Source organism: Arvicola amphibius, chromosome 2 (genome assembly GCF_903992535.2).
Source record: "Arvicola amphibius chromosome 2, mArvAmp1.2, whole genome shotgun sequence".
Taxonomy (NCBI): domain Eukaryota; kingdom Metazoa; phylum Chordata; class Mammalia; order Rodentia; family Cricetidae; genus Arvicola; species Arvicola amphibius.
The window spans coordinates 2789830-2812626 of NC_052048.2; the positions used below are offsets into that span (position 1 = coordinate 2789830).

The following is a 22797-nucleotide window of genomic DNA, read 5'->3' on the forward strand; positions in this document are numbered from 1 at the left end:
AAAATACTCTGCATGATCCAACAGAGACCTGCCAGGTGAGATGTGCTTACAGGGCCAAGAGTGGCACAGCATTTAGGGAAACTGGTCGCTTTCTGACTGCATTTAATATCCGCTCCACAGGGGTAGGGAAGGATCTCAAGCTTGGTACCTATTATCCTACTCAAAGCCCATGGAGTGAGAATGGCCCCCATTGGCTCATACATCCGAATGTTTTGTTCCCAGCCGGTGGAACTATTTGGGAAGGATTAAGAGGTATGGCCTTGCTGGCAGAGGTGTGTCACTAGAGGGGGTCTTTGAGGTTACAAAGGCTCATGCCAGGTTCAGTCACACTCTCTGCCTGCCGCCCATGGATCAATGTGTAACCTTCCAGCTACTGCTCCAGCACCATTCCTGTCTGCAGGATGTCATGCTTCCCACAATGACAGCATGAGCTTAACCCTCTGAAACTGAGCAAGCCACTACCTAAATGCTTCATTTTATATAAGTTTCATAGTCATAGTGTACTATGGAATAATCCTCTTGTACACTGTAAAGATTTGTCACTCAAATTGGTTTAATAAAATGCTGATTGGCCAGTAGCTAGGCAGGAAGTATCGGTGGGGTGACCAAACCAAGGATAACGGAAAAGAGAAGGGCAGAGTCAGGAGGTGCCGGCCAGACACAGAGAGAACAAGATGGGCACACCGTACTGAGAAAAAGTCCCAAACATGGCAGAGTGTAAATAACAAATAAGGGTTAACTTAAAATGTAAGAACTAGTTAATAATAAGCCTGAGCTATTGGACAAGCAATCATATGAAAAGTAATAGTAAGCCTCTGTGTGGCGATTTGGGAAGCAGCTGCCGGGTACTTGGGACCAACCAGTTCTGAGATGGGAAACTTCCATGTACACATGGTGCCCAAATGTTCAGCAAGAATTTCCACATAAAGCCTGAAAAAGCTTTAAAAGGGATTCTGAACACACAAAAATGGATCCATACCCAGCGTCTGGTCACTGCTTTTTCTTGGATAGGCTGTTTGCTAGTGGCAAGCAGAGGCAGTGATCCTTTGAGAGGTGGCTTCCTGACTCAGCATTAACAGCAAAACCCAAGTGGCTCTCTTAAGAGCCCCGGCCACCAAACACTGAAATGACTTTGTGAGCTGCAGGTGGCACACTAGTCATTAGCAGCATGGACTCAGAAACTTCCCAGAGCTGGAGTGGTAAGCATGACTCCTGTAGGTACCTCCAGCCCGAAGCCAGACTCTTAGGAAGCTAAGGAATGGGGCGGAGCCAACTGCCAAAGCCCTGGCTTTGGTCCTGGTCATGCCTGCATGGCAGTTTAAAGGTCACGTGATCAGAAAAGGATAGAGATGTGCAGTAAAGACAGATTCAGTGCGTAAAAAAGAAAAACCTCTAAACACTTTAGTGTATTAAAAAAATATATGTAGGCCTGGGAGAGATAAAAGGATAGAAAGTCCTTAAAAAAGGAATACAGTAATAAAAAAATTTAATAATCTACATGACAATGAAAAATACAGAGTCTGGATTATGTATATTATTGTGTTGTCTTTAGACTGTTTTTGACTGTTAATGAGCAAATAATGACAGTTGAGAGACATCTGATATGAAAGCCACTAGATTAAAGCAACCTATATATTTTAAAAATATCTTGATTTCTAAATTTCAACCAAAAGATATGTTAATTTGTGAAAGAGGTTCTGCTTTTATTTCCATAGGAAATGAGAGGCTGTGGACTTATTCTGGGTTAAGAAAAATCAGGTTTGGGTGAGAAAGACCCTCTGAAAAATCTCCAATAGAAGCGGATGGCCCAAATGATCGAATGTCTTGAGAGAGTCTCCGTTGCCGTTTCCTCTGAGTCACCTTCAAGGTGACTGGCTGAGGTGATGCAGCCCCCAAAGAATACTCCAGTCAGGACTTGACTGCAATCCTAAATTTTCTCAGGGTCCCCCAAAGATTACCATAGGCCCAATCAGCAGGAAGTAATCTAGAAAACTATGCCCACATTCAAAAAAAATGGTTATGGATGATTTTTATTGTTTGGGAGGTTTAGTTACAAATTGTTATTGGTCATATTAAAAAATATTAAAAAAATAAAATAAAAACCAAACAAAAAAGTTAAATTCAAAGATCTCTTTCTAAAGGAAAAAGGAGAGATAGGATATAGAAATGATATGATAAAAGGATAGATTATTGAGTCTACTTTAATCCAAAATAACTATTAATCTCAGGATATTTTACACTGGTATAGATTTTAGCTTATTGACACAAATTTAAAACTAATTTTGTTATAATGTATGTATATTTATACACTTGTTTAGGGTATTGTGTTTATGCAGCTCATTTAAAAATGTAATATATAATTAAGAAATACAGATTAATAGTCATCTATATTAGCAAATTTAGTCATGTTAGGCATGTTTTCAAGGTCATACAGAGATATATTTCAAATAGATAGGCAATATCAAACACTTCAAGACCTACAGAATATGACAGTTAAAATGCTTAAGAACTTAGGACTTTTCCTGACAGTGAGACACATCTGCTCCTGGCAGCACCAATCTACTTCAGAGAAGATGATGGGCAATGAAGAAACTTCATATGGAGTTTGTTTTCTTTATGGCAAATGCTAGCCAGCTTGCCTCAACTGCTGACAGTTACTGTCCAAACTGAACCAGCAGGAACAAAAAAGGCGACTGCCAAGCTCTGTCAAGACAAGGCAGGGCAGTTCTTCAGAATCCCATTTCACAGGAAAGTCTGTCAGATGTGCAAGGACTGTAGGCCAGAGGTGGATGCCTCAATGCCACAAAGGAACTTTGGGTGACTGTCCAGGCAGCTTGAGATCTCTGTCATTAGGAAACATTTCACCCTTCTGGGGTCTTTGATGGAGTTGAAGACTAGATAGTTATAGTTTTCCTTAGTTATCATAAAAGATAAATTAGATATAAAACTTTGGACTCACAAAGGTAAGATGGAATAAAATATTTTCTTTAATTTTTTCCAAATACAAATGGACTGTATATTATAATTCTTACTTGATAGCTGGTTTTATTATATATAATTTTACTAAGTCAAAGTTAAATCCTTCCTTTTTAATTAGACAAAACGGGGAAAATGTTGTGGAATAATCCTCTTGTACACTGTAGAGATTTGTCATTCGAATTGGTTTAATAAAATGCTGACTGGTCAGTGGCCAGGTAGGAAGTATAGGCTACTAAGGATGACAGAAAGGAGAAGGGCAGAGTCAGGAGATGCAGATGCCAACCAGATGCAGGGAGAGTGGAGATGGACATTCTGTACTAAGAGCATCAGTAAGGAATATGGGTTAACTGAAAATTTAACGGCTAGTTAATAAAAAGCCTATGCTATTGGCCAAGCATTTATAAATAATATTAAGTCCCTGTGTGGTAATTTAGAAAGTAGCTTCCGGGTATTTGGGACCACGTGGCTCTGAGACAGGAAACTTCCATCTACGATGAGACAAGGCAGATCACTACAACTGTAAGTAGGACAGATGTAGGGCCATGGGCTCTAGGGTAGTGCCTGCTACTGTGGGAAATGATCAAGTTGTGAAGATGCCTTCTAAACATTTACAGCTATACCCACGAACCTGGGCCACTCTCACCCTCGGTCAGAGAAGCTTCCTTCTGCAGTGGACAGCAGTCAACGGAGAGATGGACAACTGGCCAGAGTACTGAGAAAAAGAGACCGAGTGTTCAGTCCTAATGGACATCTTTATCACGGACTCCCATCCCCTCACACGTGCTAGCTGTTTCTGTCAGTTGTGGTGCTCTGGACTTACTCACGGGACATTGTTCCTCTACTGCTCGGCTATAGGAACTGTCCGGTGTCTGAGAGCCGCAACCCTCCCCAGAAACACAACCTGCAGCTTCAACTTCCCGCTTTGTAGGCTTTTTGTTCCCTGCTTCCTCTGCTCCATTAAGGCCTTGAAGTTTGTCACAGATACCTGAACTCCCAGGTTCAGTGTTCCTAACAGTCAAAATATGAAAACAACATACATGCCCACAAATGGCGAGATAGACAGACTGAAATGGAGTGTCATCAAATGTTGACAATGTTGACGAGTGGGGACAATGAAGCAGTTCTGCAGTAAGGGTGGCTCAACCAAGCGTGATGATCTGAATTCAACCCCGGGACGCACATGGTGGAAGAAGAGAATCATCAACTCCCCCAAGCTGTCCTCCGATGTCCACACATATGCCGCATGGCATGTCCATGTTCATCCACCTCATCCACCCACATAGACGGGCAGAGAGAGAGAGAGAGAGAGAGAGAGAGAGAGAATAAGCAAAAAAAGGGAGGGATACCAACGGATACAGAGGAAGAGACAAGGGAGGCTGAGGTCAGGACAGAGGGGCAAGCACAGGCGTGAGCGTCACGCACAGGAAAGCCGGAGACAAACTGCACTGCGCCAGAAACGTGGGTCCAATAAACGAAAGGTCTGCTGCTCTTACCACAAACAGAAATTGAGAGAACTGAACTGATGCTAAATCAAAAGATTTACGCCTCAGAAATCATAAACTGGGTGGGTAAGCGTACAGACAGAAACACGTCCAGGGTCACGGAAGTCAGGAAAACAGGCAATGATGGCTTCCCTGGGCTGGGGGGATCATCAGCAACAGACGTGAGGTCAGGAGAGCGGAGGACAGACCGCACACTGTGGCTCGTGGCAGCCGTGAGCCTAATTTCCCCATATCTGTCTTTTCGGGGTTCTACAGGCCCACATCTAGTGGGCATTGTCCTTTTGGTTTCTAAAAATTTCTACTAAAAAGTTGTAAGAAGCAGAAAGCCTTAGCAGGGAGACATATTCACCAGTAATTCAGAGAAAACCCATGGGTCCAAAAGGCTTCAACAAAGAAACACGCAATCTGCGTCTCCTGGAAGCACAGGCACCGCACTGCAGGGTAGAGACTTAGCACTCAGCTCCAACTCCCTAGAACTCCCCACCTGAGCTACATACGTAAGCTAGAAGCAAAACCACAGAAATGTTTGAGGCACTGATCGGCCTGACCTTGAACTAATCTCAAGCAGAGAAGGACCGGGTATTTCATTTGCACTAATAAACCCAAGCTGGAACAGGCAGTTTCGACAGGACACGGGAAGGAGGGCTGGATGCCTGAAGCAGAGAGAACCTACCAAGGGAAGGGCCGACGCTAAGCTGGCAGTAACAGTGGCCAGCACGGGAGTCCTTGTTTACTTTTTCCATAGCTCGAGAACCTTTACAAACTCCATTCATAAATGTGCTTTTTCAGAAACCAAAGGACAACCTTAGAGGTCGTCAGCACCTGTCTGTGTGTCCAGGTGGAAGACGGTCAGACTCCTCAGTTGGCTCTCATCTACATCACAAAACTGAAATGCATGTGGGTGAGCTCATGCCCGCCTCCAAGGACATGTTTGTACTTTGAAGCCCTGTTTTGGTAGAGACAGGATGGGGAGAGGCCCATGGCAGTGGGAGAGTGCTGGCCAGGCAGGCAGGCAGGCAGGCAGGCAGGCCTGGGGCTCCAGTTCCAGCTCTCCTGTAAAGCTCTGTCATCGTGCATGTCACCTAATACATCCACAACTCGGCTTCCTCTCAGCGAAGGGTCTTATTTCTGATTATGCTCGGATTTCTGGCTAACTCCTAATTAGAAATAATGCACACTTGTTAACTGGAAGATTTATGAGGACTATTTAAAGCTGTAATGCTGGGCAAGCCAAGTCCCCAAAGCTCTCCCAAGATCATGATGACACATGAAGCTTTTTCCTACAGAACCCAGCTTCACAAAAACTTTCACTGTGGCCAGAAATGTAAATAGCACGATGTTAGAACTTCTAAAATAACTGAAAAATTTAATTCAATTTCTCTTTAAGCCCAGATTCATTATTAAAACACTGCCCTGTACCTACACACGCAGACCCTCACTGTTGGACAGGGGAGTGGAAAATGACAGGAATGAGCCACTCTGCAATTCGATTACAGAGATTCCTAACCACGAAGCCCAACCGAGGAAGAAGACGATGGAAAAGAACAGGGAAGAGCCGGGCCCGAGTCAGAACCAGAAATGGAAATTTCTATAGTGTGAAAAGTGGGGGGTGCCTCCACAAGCCAGCCTACAAGTTCAGTGAATTAAACTTCCTCTTCTTGTTGAATTTCTCTTAATGGTTGTTGATTTAGGCAAAACAGAGAGAAATAATTTCCACGAGCAGGTTGTTGACAGCGAGAACAGGAGGGGTGTGTGATGAACAGACTTTGGCAGAGCAGATACAAAACCCTCTGGGATGACCCTGGATAAAACACAGGGGCTTTAGCAACCATGTTTGACCTGGGGTTGGTTCTTCTCAAAATTATTAATAATGAAAAATACTTACACAGGATACACAAGATTGCCAGGAAAAAAAAAATGCACCTCTTTTAAAAAGTTATTTTTTTTTAAAGCCACCCAGAGAAACCACACGGGCACAAAATGAAACGGCCCGGTCACAGCTCATCTGGAGAGTGCGCGCTGAGAGCCTGCAGCTGGAACCATTCCTCACGCTGGAAGAGCGCATGCAGAGATACCCGACAGGCACACTGGACCAAGCACACCTGGTGAAGGCCTGAGGACCAAGAGGAGTGACTTCTGCAATGAGGACTTCAGGCTTCAAGAGGCTACCTGTTTCTCCAGCCTCGACTCCATCAACAGCGGGACGGACAGACAATGTGGCGCCTGGACAGGATGGAGTTCGCTCGGCTGCATACAAGGAATCATGGAACTGGACATCACCAGATTCAGAAATACAAGCACGGCATCTCTTCTTGCATCTGTAGGCCCTAGGCTGAAATTTACACATACAGGATGTGCGTGTGAATATGGAATTAGCTGAAGGCAAGGGAAGCAGAAGGAGAGGCCACTGGGGCAGGCAGGAGTCTAGCAAAAGTAGGAAGGGAAGAGACGGAAGTGAGGGAGGGTTCAAATAACACGTGTGAGGGGTTTTGTTTTTGGGGCGTGTGTGTGTGAATGTAACACCATCTAGAATCATCAGCAGAGTTATCTATATTTCCCTGACCTTTGCTCATGTCTGTAAGGGATTGTCTTCATTACTAATTACTAGAGGAAGGTCCAGCCCCCTGTGGGCAGCAGCATTCTCTAGGCAAGAGGTCCTGGACAATGTAAGAGAGAAAAAAGCTAAAGGCAAGAAAGGATCCTTGTGTTTGCTCACCATTTGCTCCTGACTGTGGATGTGACATGACAAGCTGACTGAGCTGATGTCTGGACTTTCTTAAAATGCTACACTGTAACTTTTAATTGAAGGACAAGTGAACCTTTCTCTGCCAAGGTTGCTTTTTTGTTGGAATGTTTCATCACAGACACACTGTGAAACTGAAAATGCCATAATTAAACCCATTACTTTGTATCTTCACTGATGGAGGAGGGTCTTCTATCTATCTGATGATTTCATTGGTTAATTAAAAAAAACTGCTTGGCCTGATAGGTTAGACAGAACAGAATGCTGGGAAGAAGGGAAGTGAGGCAGATGCAATGAAGCTCTGACCCAAGGCTAGAATCTTCCCGGTAAGCCTCCCCTCATGGTGCTACACACATTACTAAATATGAGTTAATCAAAATGTGAGAGTTAGCCCGAAAGAGGCTGAAACTAATGGGCCAGGCAGTGTTTAAAAGAATACAGTTTGTGCATTGTTATTTCGGGTGTAAAGCTAGCCGTGTGGGATCCGGGCAGGATGAAAAGCAGGCCTGTCCGCAGCTCCTTCTACAGAATGGTGAATTAGCCTGTAAGAGGCTAGAGCTAATGGGCCAAGCAGTGTTTAAAAGAATACAATTTGTGTGTTGTTATTTCGGGGCATAAGCTAGCCAGGCAGCCGGGAGCTGGGCGGCAGGAACACAGCCGGCTGCTCATCACTACACTTCGTAGACTAAGGTTAACAGAAATCCACTTGCACCTGCTTAAGAGGTATCAAGGATTTATTAAGATACAAAAGGGGGATATACACTCACAAATACAGGATATGGTAAATCCAGTTGCAGAGTCCTTAGAAAGCTGGGACCAATCACACGCTGCTTCAAGCCACCTGACCAGTCTTCACGACCCTCCTTCCTTCCTTATAAGAGGTCACCTAAGCAGACAAGAAGCACTGCCTCTATCGGGTCAGAGAGCCCAAGGTGATGGGCAGAGCAGAAACCCATTACAGACTAACTTAAAAATTACTTTAAAAGCAGCCAAAATTTTAAAAGATTAAAAAAAATATTTTCTTCCCAGTAAAAATCTAAATAAAGCTTAAGATTTGGCTTTAAAAAAAACTGTACACAATGTTTCTATTGCAATGCTAATGATATCTAAGTTTAATCTGGAGGGCTGATCCTGAAATACTAACACCACCATCAACAGTGGAGGCAACAGCATAAAAAAATATGTAAGAGTCTTGTAAAAATAGCATTTTTAGGTACATTCAAACAGAGGATGGAGTAAAAGAGAAACTGACTTTTCAGGAAACAGGGAAAGCAGGGGTAGTGCTGGACACTGTATCACTAGAAGCAGGGGTAGTGCTGGACAGTGTATCACTAGAAGCAGGGGTAGCTGCTGGACACTGTATCACTAGAAGCAGGGGTAGTGCTGGACACTGTCTCACTAGAAGCAGGGGCAGCTGCTGGACACTGTCTCACTAGAAGCAGGGGCAGCTGCTGGACACTGACTCACTAGAAGCAGGGTAGCTGCTGGACTTTGTAACAGGTACACCCAACAAGAGAGGGGAACCAGAAAAGGAAGCCAGAGGATGAGGGAGCCAAGGCTCCACTGGGACCACACCTCTGCTTGGCGTCAAATGTCGAGTTTATGCAAAAAGTCCTTTCACAGGTAGAAATCAGGCAGGCACTAGACACAGCAACAGCAAATGCAAGCTTACCCTGGAACTGGCATCCTCTCCTCTCAGGAGTGCAGAACCCAAGAAAGGACAGCCACATCACAAGCCGCAAGTCGCATGTGTCTGTCCACACATCCTTTACCATGCTTGCAAGTTCGTGACACAAGTCCATAAACACAGAGGTTTTTCCCTCCTTTTTGGATCCATGGGAGGTGCTGACTTTTCTCTTTGATATGTGGGAAGAGCTTGCTTGTCAGAGCCTGTGTAACTCTAAAGAGCACTTACAAGTTCCAGAGGAAATAGAGGAAGGATGGAAAAAATAATGTTTCCAGGAGAAACCATTTTAACCTGAGCATCTCTAGCCCCTTTCTTCACAGACCACGTTACCAGTGGCTTTGCTATTCTTGAACAAAGCCTCAAAAATGCATTAAGACCCATTCAAGTGTAAGTGTAGTTACAAACTATAGCTCTAACCCAGTGGAGAGATGAGGCCACAGACAGGAAGCCTGTCTTGCCCGCCTGGTGAGGGTACAGAGGTGAGATTCACATCTTCAGCTATTACACACACGAGCATACACCCTGCACAAAAGCAGTCTCCATGCAGAAGGGAAGCATCTTCTGAGGATGCTGGGCTACTGCAGACGGACTGCGAAGCCAAGCAAAGCCAGAAGGGGCTAAGGGAGAAGCACACAGTGGATGCAAAGGGTGAATTCTGTTCTGTCTTGCTTCATTTCTGTTTTTCATTTTTGCGCTGCAAACTAAACCCAGGGCCTTGTGCGTGTGCGGCAGTGCTCGACAAATGAGGGGTCTCCGACCTCTCAGAGCACTTGTTCACTTAAAAATTTAATGGCAGGTGAGGGAAGAGATTTGCTTTTTATAAAGTGCACATTAACGTATGAAGAATAAAAGAATAAAGAATCTGATATTAAAGTGCACATCTGCACATCAGCAGCAGGTTAGCCCTAACCATCACCTGGCCCTGGAGTGGCCAATCAAAGGGAAAACACAAACGACAAAGCAGACACGAGCTCAGAGGTCAGAGCTCAGGCTGGAGCACAGAGGAGCCATGCTGAGGGAGGCTCTCAGCAGACAGTCAGACTTGCAAGGCCAAGAACCCAAGCTTAGGAGCTGGGAAAGGGCTGGGTACTCATCTATTGACAGAATGAGAGCATCAGCCCCAGGGCTCTGGCTGGAGAGTAAGGGCGGTTAGATATGGTCATTAAAGGATGCTCAGGCCAGGCTAACCCCTCACGGCAAGTGCTCCTTAGTGGTGTTTTCTTATAACAGATGAAGCTGTGAACCGCACATAATTCAGCCGCTTGGTGAACAGCTGTTAGCTCCTCCTCTGTGTCAGGCAGCAGTCGTCACTGCCCCAGAGCAAGAGGAGGGGACATCGTCAAGGCCCATGAGAGAGCTGGGGACCAATGCTGGGTCTGTGGACTGACACTGGAGCCACTCCTGACGATCTATCAGGCAAGGCAGGCCTGCCACTCTCCCGCAGACCCGCAGAGCTGTCAATCACGCAGCAGCTTCCATGGCCACAGCTGCTTTAAACAACTCACAGCTACTGTGAGGCGGGGCTCCCTCAGCCGCCCACACCTGGAAAGATTCCTTTCTAGTCCTGAGAATCACCACCACAATTGTCACGGCCATAGCTTCAAGACAAAAAGCCCACACCAAAGAGACCATAGTATTTTCCGTTCCTCTAAGGAGGAAAAATAGTGAGAGACGTGAAATGTGAAGTGGTGTGTGGAACCGCAGGAAGAGCTGAAAGGAGACAACAGACTCGCGTCAGAAAAGTACACAGCAGGTCAGGAAAACAGAATCAGCAGTGGAGGACGTCCAAAGAGGTAGAGAGGAAGAAGGCTGAGAGCACAGAGCAAGTTCAAGCAGCCCAGAGTACAGGTGAACGACAGCCTTCCCAAAACTGCGAAGACACAAAATGAGAAGTCCAAAAGCTGTGGGATCCAAAAGGCCAGGCCCTGCAGAGAGATCATAGAACAGTGTAGAGTGCCCCACAGCCTACTTATAGAGAGATCATAGAACAGTGTAGAGTGCCCCACAGCCTACTTACAGAAAACAGAACATTCTAAGTGATCCAGAAAAGGGACACATTACACACCAAAGAATTAAAGTAAGAATAAAGCAGACTTCTTGCCAAAACCCACATGAGCCAAAAGCCAAGGTGTCACATGTGATAGTTCATCTTGAGTCAACCTGAGCTGGAAACGCCAAGGAGACTAGTAATGTGTGCTTTGGAGTTGGGGAGGCACACCCCAGCTTGCAAGCACAGGCAGATGCTCCTTGGTCCCCGTCCACCAAGAGGCGCTCCACCATGCATTCCTGCTACCAGGCTGGTGTGCAGCACCGGAGTTCCACAGCAATGGCAGCACCAAGCACACACTGAAACCATGGGTTTGTCACGGTGACTAAAAGCCCATGAATACTTAGGGGGAGAATATATGGCAGTATAGAATTCTTGAAGGAGTTATCTTCAATCACAAACAAAATGGGAAGAATTATCTGCCCAGATCTGCACTCAGCACACAGACATTTCCCCAGGAAGAAAAAAAATAAAACCAGACTGAGACGTGGACCTCACAAACAGAACTAACAGAACTCGGAATGCCAGCATGGTAAACTTGGCAGACACAAGCACTTTAAATGTAACTGGCTTTATAAGGCAAAAATAAAAATGCACTGTTGACTCACAGAATATAAAATCTGAAGACTGCAGAACTGCATACCAATACCACAAGAAGACGAAATGACAATATTTCAGTAAGTAATTTTACTGTACATTAAAAATATGCAGTTTAAAAGTATACTATAGATATCTGTATCACTTAAATAATAGTTAGCAAAGATATAAATCAGCCTATTGTAGGCATAACATGAAATTATTAAGGAAAAAAAAACTCAAACATAACTCTAAGCCAGGAAAAGGAGGGAAAGAGGCAGAATGTGAACCAGAATGTAACACAGGAAACAACCAGTAAAATGGTATTCAGATTCGAGCGGGAGCTAAGTGCACGGAGCACAAGTCTGACCAGCCGACTCCGCTGTGGACTACAGGCTACACTGTAAGAGTCAGCATTTTATAAAGGAAAGAAGACAAAATTAAAGGCTAAAGAGCTGACACCATGCAAGCACTTCTCAAGAGAAAGCTGAAATGGAAGATAAATATTAGAGGAATTAGACTTCAGATCAAGAACATTACTGGACAGAAGTTAGGAAATCAACATTACCCACAAACACATGTTCACCTAAACAGCATGCTCCAAAACACAGTGTGGAAGAACCAACAAGCTGGGTAAGTGGTAACCACAGACAAAGGGAATACTTCTCTTAGTAGTCAATTAAATATGGAGGAGGAAAAAGTCAATAAATATATAGAAAGCAAACACTGTTATCAGTACCCTGATATAGCCAACATGCTTTGGGAGTGGACTCTACCCAACAAGGTCAGTCTAGGCCCTCAAGGACATACACAGTGTTCAAAGCCAGATGATATTCTGAGCCTGCACAAGTCTCAACTTGATTTTGAAAACTGACATCATACCAAAGGTCCTCACTACCCCAGTTGAAATATATTAAAAATCAATAAAGATGAAATTTGGCAAGTTCTAAAATAACTCAAAAAAAAAAAGACTTCTAAATAACTTATTATAAACTCTAAGGGAATCAGAAGCACCGTGCAGTGAAGAAGTGAAAATGACAAGCTGCAGACGTCCCGCAGAGTTCTGAAGGGAATGGACAAATACCCTAATTCTATGCGCTGTTTGGAAGATAACACAGGATCCAATGAACAGTCTACGAAGTTTCCTTTAAAAAGTGTGAAAGCACGGGAAATTCGACCCAGAAGTCGGGGTCTCCAGACACGGAAAGGGGGGCGGGAGAGAGACAGAAAGAGACACAGAGAGACTACAGATTGGCTCAAAGATCACGAGGTCTGAGACGTCCTGGGATCTGCAGTCGGAGCACTAGAGACCTGGTGAGACAGAGGTGCAGGCCTGAGACCAAGTCCACAAACAGGCCAGAAGAGTCCATCAGTGGGGAACGAGGCATCTCCTCTGACAGGGCAACGTCACTCTACACGATTTCCCATTAACGGCATGAGGCCCGCTCTCACTGGGGAGGGCAACAGCAATGCTGTCCAGAATCACCCTCAGACACGGCCAGAACACTGGACCATGTATCAGGGCACTCATGGACCAGTCAACTTCACGTATGATGCTAAGAATCGAAGGTGCAGCCTGTATGCGTTCTCCCAAGCCACACCAGGTCTCCCACACAACACAACACGACCATCTTGCACAGAGCCTGACGCACGCTCACTCCTTCCCCGAAAGAGAAGGTGAGTCCCAGAGTGAGGCTCAGTCCTCTGGCCCTGGGCTCACTCCAGTAACTTACCAGTCCTCTGGCCCTGGGCTCACTCCAGTAACTTACAATGACAGCACCAAAAAGACTTAACTACTGTGAAGTAAAAATATCTCATGTTACCCCATGAGGCAACAGAACAAGAAAACAAGACAGCACTTTATGTGCATCACAGATTGGTAAGAAAACCCACAAGCAACTGCAGCCCTAGCCTGTGTGGTCCCCCACTCACAGGCTATATGATGGCTACTGTCTTCACTACCCATTCATCGTCCCTCTGCCATCAGCAACTGCTCCAACTGGCTGTGACTATTCACCTGCCAGGACCACCCCAAGCCCTGCTTCTGAAGCGCCAAGGCCATAACAGTGGCACTGAGCTTGGCACTGTGAAGAGCGACCCTAGAGAGTCACCTGGACCCTGGTCTCTCTGTGCCTCCAGTGCAGAATAGCAGATCAGTTTCTCCTTGACAGGACTCACCCAGGCAGGCGCAGTCTCTCCTTTGACTACTGATTCAAAGGCAGGGGGAGTCACTTGCTCCCAGAGTGACCAGCGCAAGCCTTAGAATCTGGTAGCAGTGTTCCTCTTCCAGGAACTGAGACCCCCTAGGCCAGCAAGGGTTAAGATCATGGGTACAGGAAACAGAAGTCTTGCTAGTGGGTCACTAAAATAATAGCCAAGTTCATCTCCATCTTTAATCTCTGGATCCTGTGGATCCTCACACAGGGAGGAACAGTACTGCATATGAGGTGCTAACAGAGAGTGGAGGCAGATTCCTGGGGAATCCTGCACAGAGACTTCAGGGTTTAGTCACCAAAGTGGCATTGTAACTGAGCCTGCAAAAGATCCCTCCACTATTCTACCAAGCCATCTGACTTTGGAAAGCATGGAAAATGGTAAAGTGAGTGAACTCTGTAAGCTTGGGTGTGATTATGTCCTCTACCCAGAGCACAGCTGCCTGTAAAAGACCACTGGTCCCTCGGAAAGGACTGGGGGAAAACTGGAAGTATAAACTTTGAAGGGTGTTTGAGGGACACTGCTGAAGGGAACCCGGGCTGCCCTTCATTTAGAAGCTGAGAACGGCCCATGTCTGGGACCGCCAGGAGCTGGGATGCACTCTTTATTATTCTGCTCACAACTTATCTCACCTGACCTGAAACTTTCTACTTATGCAGATCAATTCTACTTCTGGGAACACCAAAATCAATATGACGGGACCACAGGTCTATAGAAGTCAGACTATTCTACCTGTTTGGCTCTGCTGTACATCCTGGTGGCCCCTCACATCTCATCTTTGGCAGCTAAGTGCTGTGTTCAGGTTCCCCAGTTCAGTGGCTGCAAGTCCCACTGTAAGTCCTGCCTTAAAACATACCACCAGAGTTCTTACAGGATGTCGGGGCTCCCCTAAAAAATGTATCGCAACAATTTCAGGGAGTAGGTCTTTTCTTCAGGCAACGTTTCATGTAGCCCAGGCTGGCCTGGAACTCCCTATGTAGCCTAGGATGGCTGAACTTTTGATCCTCCCCTGTACCATCACCCCCCACCTCGTTGAGTAAATCCTCAATGACACACAGGCTCACGTTCTCGCCTCCTAACCCTGTAGACCCCAACTTGGCCGTCACACCACAGCAGGTGCAGCATTCCCAACATGCTCAGGAAACTGCATCTGGGGCCATGCTGCAGTTATCGTTGGGGGAGCAGGTGTAGTACCACGGTTCTGCCTAACCTCCCAAACTCGAGTGCAGAACCCCTGCAAAACACTTGCACATCAATGAATCTGATCTCTCTGACTTTCTGCCCGTCGGGCACACCCTGCAGACCACCTAAACCTTCTGTGTAAATTATGAAGCTCGCACAGCCCTTCAGAGCGCAACACATCCTCACAGGGCACGCTCTGAACTTCACCTTTAGGGGCTGATGGACGCTCCGAGCCACAGACCCAGAGACAGAGTGACGAGGCTGTGAGCAGCCAGCATACCCAGCATGGTTTCCTCGAGGGCACAAGAAATTAATTCCCCAGGAAGGACAGGAAGGTCACTCATTGCACTTTAGGGTTCAGTCTTCACCTACATCGGGGTTTCGTCCTATTTCCTAGCGTTGTGGGATATTTCTCTAACTGTGCAAAGGTGTGTTGCCTTTGTTTATGCTGCAGTGTATTACTTTAACTGTGAAAGGTATGTTGCCTTTGTTTATGCTGCAGTGTATTACTTTAACTGTGCAAAGTGTGTTGCATTTGTTTAATTACGGCAGCAGTGCTAAGAGCTGAAACCTAAGGGAATGTAGAGCCCACAGGTTTGAATCCATTCCATCTTGACTAAAGGTCAGAGAGTACAAATAACAGGATGTCTGGTCAAAGGTGCGGATACTGGATGTCTTACTAGCCAAAGACCAGACAGCAGGATGTCTGGCTTAGGGCACGGTTGCTATGTGTTCTGAGATGTAGGAGAAAATTACGCTTTTTTGTTCCTTGTGTCACGGGAGGGAAGTCCTTCACCCTCCCCTTTTGACTTGAGTAAATAAGAACCGTAAGTAATAAACCTGAGGCAGTTACAGTATTTGCTGGAAGCCCTCCCGACTCTACCTTCTGTCTCTTGTCTATTCTCTCCTCAGTCCCCACGCCTCTTTTCAGGAACCTAGGAACGAGTCGGCCGGCCCCAACAAGTGAAGACTCAGCAAACACCGCAGATGGGAACTGTGCATCTCCACACCTTCAGCTTCCCACTATTAAAGGTTCAGACTCTTTGAGAGCGCTCAGATCCGACTATATTCTCACCAAAGGTCTGACCTGCTAATAGTGTCTCTTTAAAAGAAAACAGACTTGTTCACCAAGAGAAACACATAAAGTACTTGCCTGCTCACATTTTTCCAAGATGATATAAAACGTATTCTAACCACTAATTTTCATTTCCCCTTGAATTAAAAATACCCAAATCCTCAGCACATATTTTTCATGTGATTCTGACTTGAGCATGAATCACCTGTAATTTTTTCACCTCCACACCTAGTAAGTAATTGAGCACCAACTCTAATAATACTTCCAACACACATAAACCAAGCCCAGCAGAGCACAATTACTCTCAAACATTACATGAAGAAGTCCTTTTTAGAAATACACCTTCCTATCTTAACTCTGACAACGCCCAATCCAAAAGCAGCAGCTAGGCGTGGTCTTCATCACCTGACACCTTGGGGAGCCCAGGATTCCCACAGTGCTCATGTGTCCTACAGACACATGTGTCCTACAGACACAGTGCTCAGGGTCCTACAGACATGCCAGCTGGCCCTGCTTCTCTACTGAGTCAATCAATGTAATTAAAGTCAAACAATGATACCTCCAGGGAGACAGAAATGACACTCATTTCCATTTGCTCAAGATCCTTTCCTTATGTATACAAATTACTTAAATTCTGTGTACATCTTCAGTTGGTGTTTTTATATTTTATAGGGAACCTTACACAACTACAGGAGCCAAAGGAGAGGCACTGCCGTGGTAATCAACAAGTCAAAACCTAGCCCCAAACTACAAGATAAGGATACACCTGGGGCTACCTAACTAGTGACCCTTGTGAGAACAAGTCAGACACAGTCCCTCTGCAGCCTCCAGCTCTGCAGGACGGGGGCACTGGAGTTTTCAATGGCACTGCTTCCCCAGAGCTGCAGCTTGGCTCTGCGAAGAAGGAAATGCATTCTGGGACGCAGATCCCATCGGCGGATCGTTCCCATCTTCCTCAGTTACAAAGGCGATCATGAGAAAGGTCACAGACATGCAGTGGACAGCCCCACCTTCACACCAAGGGTCTGCGGCAGCAGACTCGTCTGCGCTGTGTTCCGTTATGACACTCAGATGCGACAAGACAGTAACGTCCTATTAAATGAGGAAAAGCAGATACCTTCAACAAAACACAGAAATATACAAAACACACCTAGATGTATTCAACAAATCAAGAGGGAATGTGGGCTCTGGTTGTCTGTTGTGGGGAAATTCCTTATGCAGAAAATCCAACTTCCCTAAGCAGTATGTTCAGGCAAAGGACGCAATTCGATAAATGGTGTCTTTTGTTTGCTACTTTCCCTGTGAGCATAATGACTGGCAATTCACACACCTGAAACCGTAGTAATATCTGTGTAAGCTAACTGGGTTCCAGAGAACAGTGTGACCTCCTAGCTGGCGACACTCTTGTCTAGGATGCAGCCAGCGTTTACAGTTAACTGTTTATGCACCACCTCATCAGATCTACGTCTCACTCAGCTAGGGACCAAATCCACGTTTATAGATTGCTCATACTCTGGAGCCGGTCCTAGGTTTTATTCTGTGGACTCATCTCACAGCACTTAAGACGATAACTAATAATGCTAATCAGTGGTTTACTACACAAGGGAAACTTTCCCTAGCTGAACTCGAGTAACCCACAAACGATGTCTTCCGCAAAGCTTCGAATACACACAGATGATAAAGAAAATGGAATCAACACTAAGAACAATGTTTCCCACAGCGGAAGGAAGGAAGAAGACTGCTAGAGGCATTCCAGAAACAACTTGAACAACACTGGCAAAAGTGCCAGCCAACCCTCTCCTAACACACACTCAACCATGGCTTGCAGTCAACAGGGAGCATGGCTGCCAGGAAGGACAAAGGCTCTGAGACACTGCAGCCCCTTCTACCTTCACCCTGCTCTCCCCAGCACTGAAGACCTGAAAACCCAACAGACTCAAAGCACAGGAACCCGGGAACTCTCCCGAAAGCCCATTCTCAGAAGCTGCCACTCCTGAACCATCCAGCTGCTCCCTGGAAATGCTGCCCTGTGCTTATCGACATTTGATCTGACTCAGGTTGCCAAGGTTGTTCACAGAGCTGTATAGACACTCAAGGTCCTGTGTGAACACGCTGGAGAAAGACCTAGGATGGCCCTAAGACTCCACCTCTGGCTCTGCACAGTGGTAAATGAAGGCTAAGTATGAGTTACACGTGCTCACCAGAGCACTATGGGCGTGCACCAGCATGCAGAGACCCTTGGAAAAGGCTGGATGTATTAGTTCTATGCATTAATGGAAATAATTGTATGTGGCTAATAATCTATACAGACTTCAGTGGCTGCACGTAAGTAAAGACACAGAGCTGATCTCCAAAACAGACAAAGAACTCAAGAAATTGATCATCAAACAAACAAATAATCCAATTTAAAAAACCTAAACAGCCGGGCGGTGGTGGCGCACGCCTTTAATCCCAGCACTCGGGAGGCAGAGGCAGGTGGATCTCTGAGTTCAAGGCCAGCCTGATCTACAAGAGCTAGTTCCAGGACAGGCTCTAGAAACTACAGGGAAACCCTGTCTCGAAAAACAAAAAAAAAAAAAAACAAAAACAAAAAAACAAAAACAAAAAAAACCTAAACAGAGAACTCTCAACAGAGGAACACAAAATGACACTTAAGGAAATGCTCAACATTTTAGGCATCAGAGAAATACAAGTCAAAACAATTCTGAGATTCTATCTTACACCTGTTGGAATGGCCAAGATCAAAAATACTGGTGATAACTTATGCTGGAGAGGTTGTGGGGTAAAGGAAGCACTCCTCCATTGCTGGTGGGAGTGCAAACTGGTACAGCCACTTTGGATATCAGTATGGCAATTTCTCAGAAAATTAGGAAACAAACTACCTCAAGACCCAGCATTACCACTTTTCTGTATATACCCAAAGGATGCACAATCATACACAAGGCTATGTGTTCAACTATGTTCATAGCAGCATTATTTGCCATTGCCAGAACCTGGAAACAACCTAAATGCCCCTCTATTGAAGAATGGATAAGGAAAATATGGTACCTTTACACAGCAGATAAAATAACGACATCTTGAAATTTGCGGGCAAATGGATCTAGAAAACATCATATTGAGTGAGGTAACCTAGACCCAGAAAGACAAATAGTGTATGTACTCACTCATAAGTGGCTTTCAGACATAAAGCAAAGAAAAACCAGCCTACAATTTACAATCCCAGAGAACTTAGACAACAATGAGGGCCCTAAGAGAGACATACATGGATCTAATTTACATGGGAAGTAGAAAAAGACAAGATCTCCTGAGTAAATTGAGAACGCGGGGACCTTGGAAGAGAGAAAAAGGGACAAGAGAGGGAAGGAGGCGAGCAGAGAAAAACATATACCTCAATAAAAACAAAAAAATAGAATAAATAAATGAATAAATAAATGAATTAATAAAAAATAAATAAATAAATAAATAAATAAATAAATAAATAAATAAATAAATAAATGGAAAGTAAATTAGTCCTGCTAAAGCAGGAGCTAAAATGCCGAAAGCTGACTGATGAACAGCAGCCCACCCATCCTCACTCGCTGGAGTACGGAGTACTGTACGCAGCAGCCGCCATGGAAAACAGTGCTGAGCGGCTAACGTGCACCTGCCACGCGGTCCAATATTCCACCTCCATATCTAACCAAAGGAAATGAAAACAAATGTCTCTTAATGATTAAATATGAATGTACCCCAAAATGGACTTTTATAGCAGCTTCATTCCAAAATACAAAACTTAGAAACATCCTAAATGTCCACCAACTAGTGAGAACAGGGTGGTCTACTCACACAAGGAAATGCTACCTCCCCCCCTTTTAAAGGAGGCACCAAAAATGTATCTGGTGAAAGGCTGTGGGAGCAACGGGTAGCCCTATATCATTCCTCTTACACAATTCCAGAAAAGGAAACAATGGACAGAGAATAAAGCTGTAGCTATCCAGGATGATGCCAACAAGCAAACTGGTGACGCTATGTGACCAGGCATCTATCAGAGTGTATACAAAGACATACTAACTTAATTAGTGGAAGGTTCTCCCTAAACTAAAATGTGAAAAAAAAAATGTCCTTTGAGAAAATGTACAAACTCCAATTCAAATAAACTAAATCCAAGTTACTGGAAACCGGAGTAAGAAAGGAGACACAGAAAGAAACCATGCCCTTCAAATGTTTCCAAATCCAAAAGAGAAAAACCATTACAAAGACATGGATACATACGATACAGAATGGTGTCACCAAAGTTTACACTGTACAAGAAATGAGAAAACTTAATAAGTTATAAGGAACAGGTTGCCAGTGGGCACTGTGATTGTGAAACTTAGAATTTACTTTTCCCTTCTTTTTCATAAACAGAAACACCTCACCCACCTCAATCCATTCCTATTTGGCTTGTGTCAAGAAAAAGCCCCTTCAAAGTCTTCGTCATTCATAAAAATTCTATATACTTTACAAACCTGACTGTAACTGGGTGTTCAACATAAAAGTGCCCGACTAAACAAATACTTGTCTGTCAATTCGAGTTTGAGACAAGTTAATTAATGATCAGACAGAAAAGAACAACCAATGTTTCTCTGAAAGGTTTCCTAAGCAGTTTCTTTTCCTGTGAAGTATTAAGATTAAAATTTTTCTTAAAGACTCAAAATTCCTGGGCTAAATACCCATTAAGACGATCCATTTTTCCATTTCATAAAAGAGACGACTTAACTTTCTCGTTTTGTTTTATGTTTATTTCATGTGGATTATGCTGTTGCTAGGCAACCAGTTCACATTACCCAGCCCACAGAACTGCCTCCTAGCCATCCTGGGGGAGATACCAACCAAACTTCCTCACCAGGCAATTCTCCACACACTACCACACTGCACCAAGGAGGTGCAGCAAGCAGGCCTAGCATCTCCCTGGGTTATCTATGCCAACAGGTGCTGAGGAGACCGCCCCAAAGCAGGAGAAAGTGTGGCTGTGAGGACCACAAGTGTAGGGCTCCGCACTTCTCACGGCTGCTGCCACCCCGTCCCGTGAGTATCTGCAGGCTTCAGCCTTAAACCCTGAGGTGAGATGATTGCTGGCCCACACAGTGACAAGATGGTAATCCCTTAACCACATAGCATGCAAATGTGTTCCTGAGCCATCCACCGACCCGGGAGGTAAAGATCGGGGCGGACGCTGTCAGTGTCTACACAGTGGAGGAAGAAGTAGGAGTCTGGGGAGCACTGAGGCGCCTCAGCCGAACCCAAAGCCTTCCCGCCCCCAGCGCGCTGAGGGTCGAGAGCACCGCGGCCGCGGCGGCCCAGAGGTGCTGGAGCAGCGGACGACTCGCGTGCAAAGCGGCAAAGCTCCCTCCGGAGGCGGCGGCCGTGCAGACGCGGCCTCCTGCCGGAGAGACCGAGGTCACGCACTCCGCAAGGTGCTCGTCTCGGGTGGGAACCCGACACACCGCCGTGGGCGTGTCACGTGGCCGGCTCTCCCGGAGGACTCGCACTACGGGCGCCGCTGGCGCCTTTGCCCAATGCTGAAACCGGAAGGGGTGCGCCGCTCGGCGCCGGCGGGAACCGCGGCCGGCTCGGCACTTCCGTTCCGCCCGAGCGACGACTGCGGCGCGGCCGGCACGCGAAGTTCCCTCTGTACTCGGGCCCACGCAGGTGCAGGTCCGCACGGGCGAGGGCGGGAGCCGGGCGCCTCCCCGACCCAGGTCCCGTGAGTCGCCCGGCCGAGGCCTCGGGGCTGGCAGGAGCTCGGCCACGTTCCCACCCGGGAACGCCCGCGCGCGGCCGAGACCCGGACCCTGACGGCGAGCACCCATTTACCTGCTCCCGCCGCCGCCAAGTGCTCCCCGCGCTGCTGCGCGCCACACCCGGCTCCGGGACGCGAGCACCAGGCCGCGGGCCAGCACCCCCCTCCCGGTGACCGCGGGCCCAGGTATCCAAGTTGAGGCTGCCCACGCACCACCCGGCGTCCAGGACCTCCTCACCGGAAGTTGATTTCCACCAAGGCCCGCCCAGGCCTGCGCGCGGCGCTCCAGGCACCCTGGGCGCATCACATGACCACAGTCTGAGGCCAGCTGAACCTCGTTTGAGGAGAGGAGGGACCTGTGAAATGGACCGACCTAGCTTACACTGCCCTGACCATCCTCAGAAACTGCATCGTGCCTTATCTTTTGCTCCATTCGAAACAAAACCATTCACCAAATGTTCCTCCTTTCAGGGATTCAGCAGGCTGGACCACCGGAAGAGACTCATAGTTGGGTGAACCTCAGATAATGGCACTCTGCAATAGATTGGCTTTGGCTCGCGCTTTTCCTGACCTTCCTCAAGAGCTACCTCCTATTTAAGGTTCTCATTCTTCCTTAGTGCGAGACGCATAAAATCACCTACCAAATCAGAATGTTCCTCCTGTTGAGAACTCGGATCTGCCATGAGAAGAACATTCTAATCCCTTCGCTTACAAGCAACTAAAAATGAGACCCGAAAGCATCTGGCTGTATGACAGGCTCAAGACACGTTTGACGTGACATCTGATCCTAATGGCTTAGCAGAAGTCTCAAGTTCCTGGACATGCCTAAGCTAAAAACTTGTCTAGACTGCTATGGGTTTTGAAGATCTCTGCCTTAGGACTGTAGTTACTGCTCTCAGCTCTATTATAACGGTTCAGCCATACTCTGTGGAAGGCAGTTGATTTTTTCAGCTGTCATGACATCCTTATCTCAAAGCCTTCAGTCAACAGCTTCTGAAGGGAATACACACATACTTGAAAGATTTTTGTTT

At 46.1% G+C, this 22797-nt stretch overlaps 1 protein-coding gene across 3 annotated transcripts in view; it reads right to left on the reverse strand.

Annotated features, from left to right (window-relative positions):
* Ccdc91 (coiled-coil domain containing 91) overlaps positions 1-22027 on the reverse strand; it is a 169088-nt gene extending 147061 nt beyond the window's left edge. For all 3 annotated transcript variants that reach the window (XM_038319703.1, XM_038319702.1, XM_038319700.1), the window contains exon 1: positions 21841-22027. The gene's annotated coding sequence lies outside the window, so the exon portion shown is untranslated. The remainder of the gene's footprint in view (positions 1-21840) is intronic.
* Positions 22028-22797: the final 770 nt, after the last annotated feature.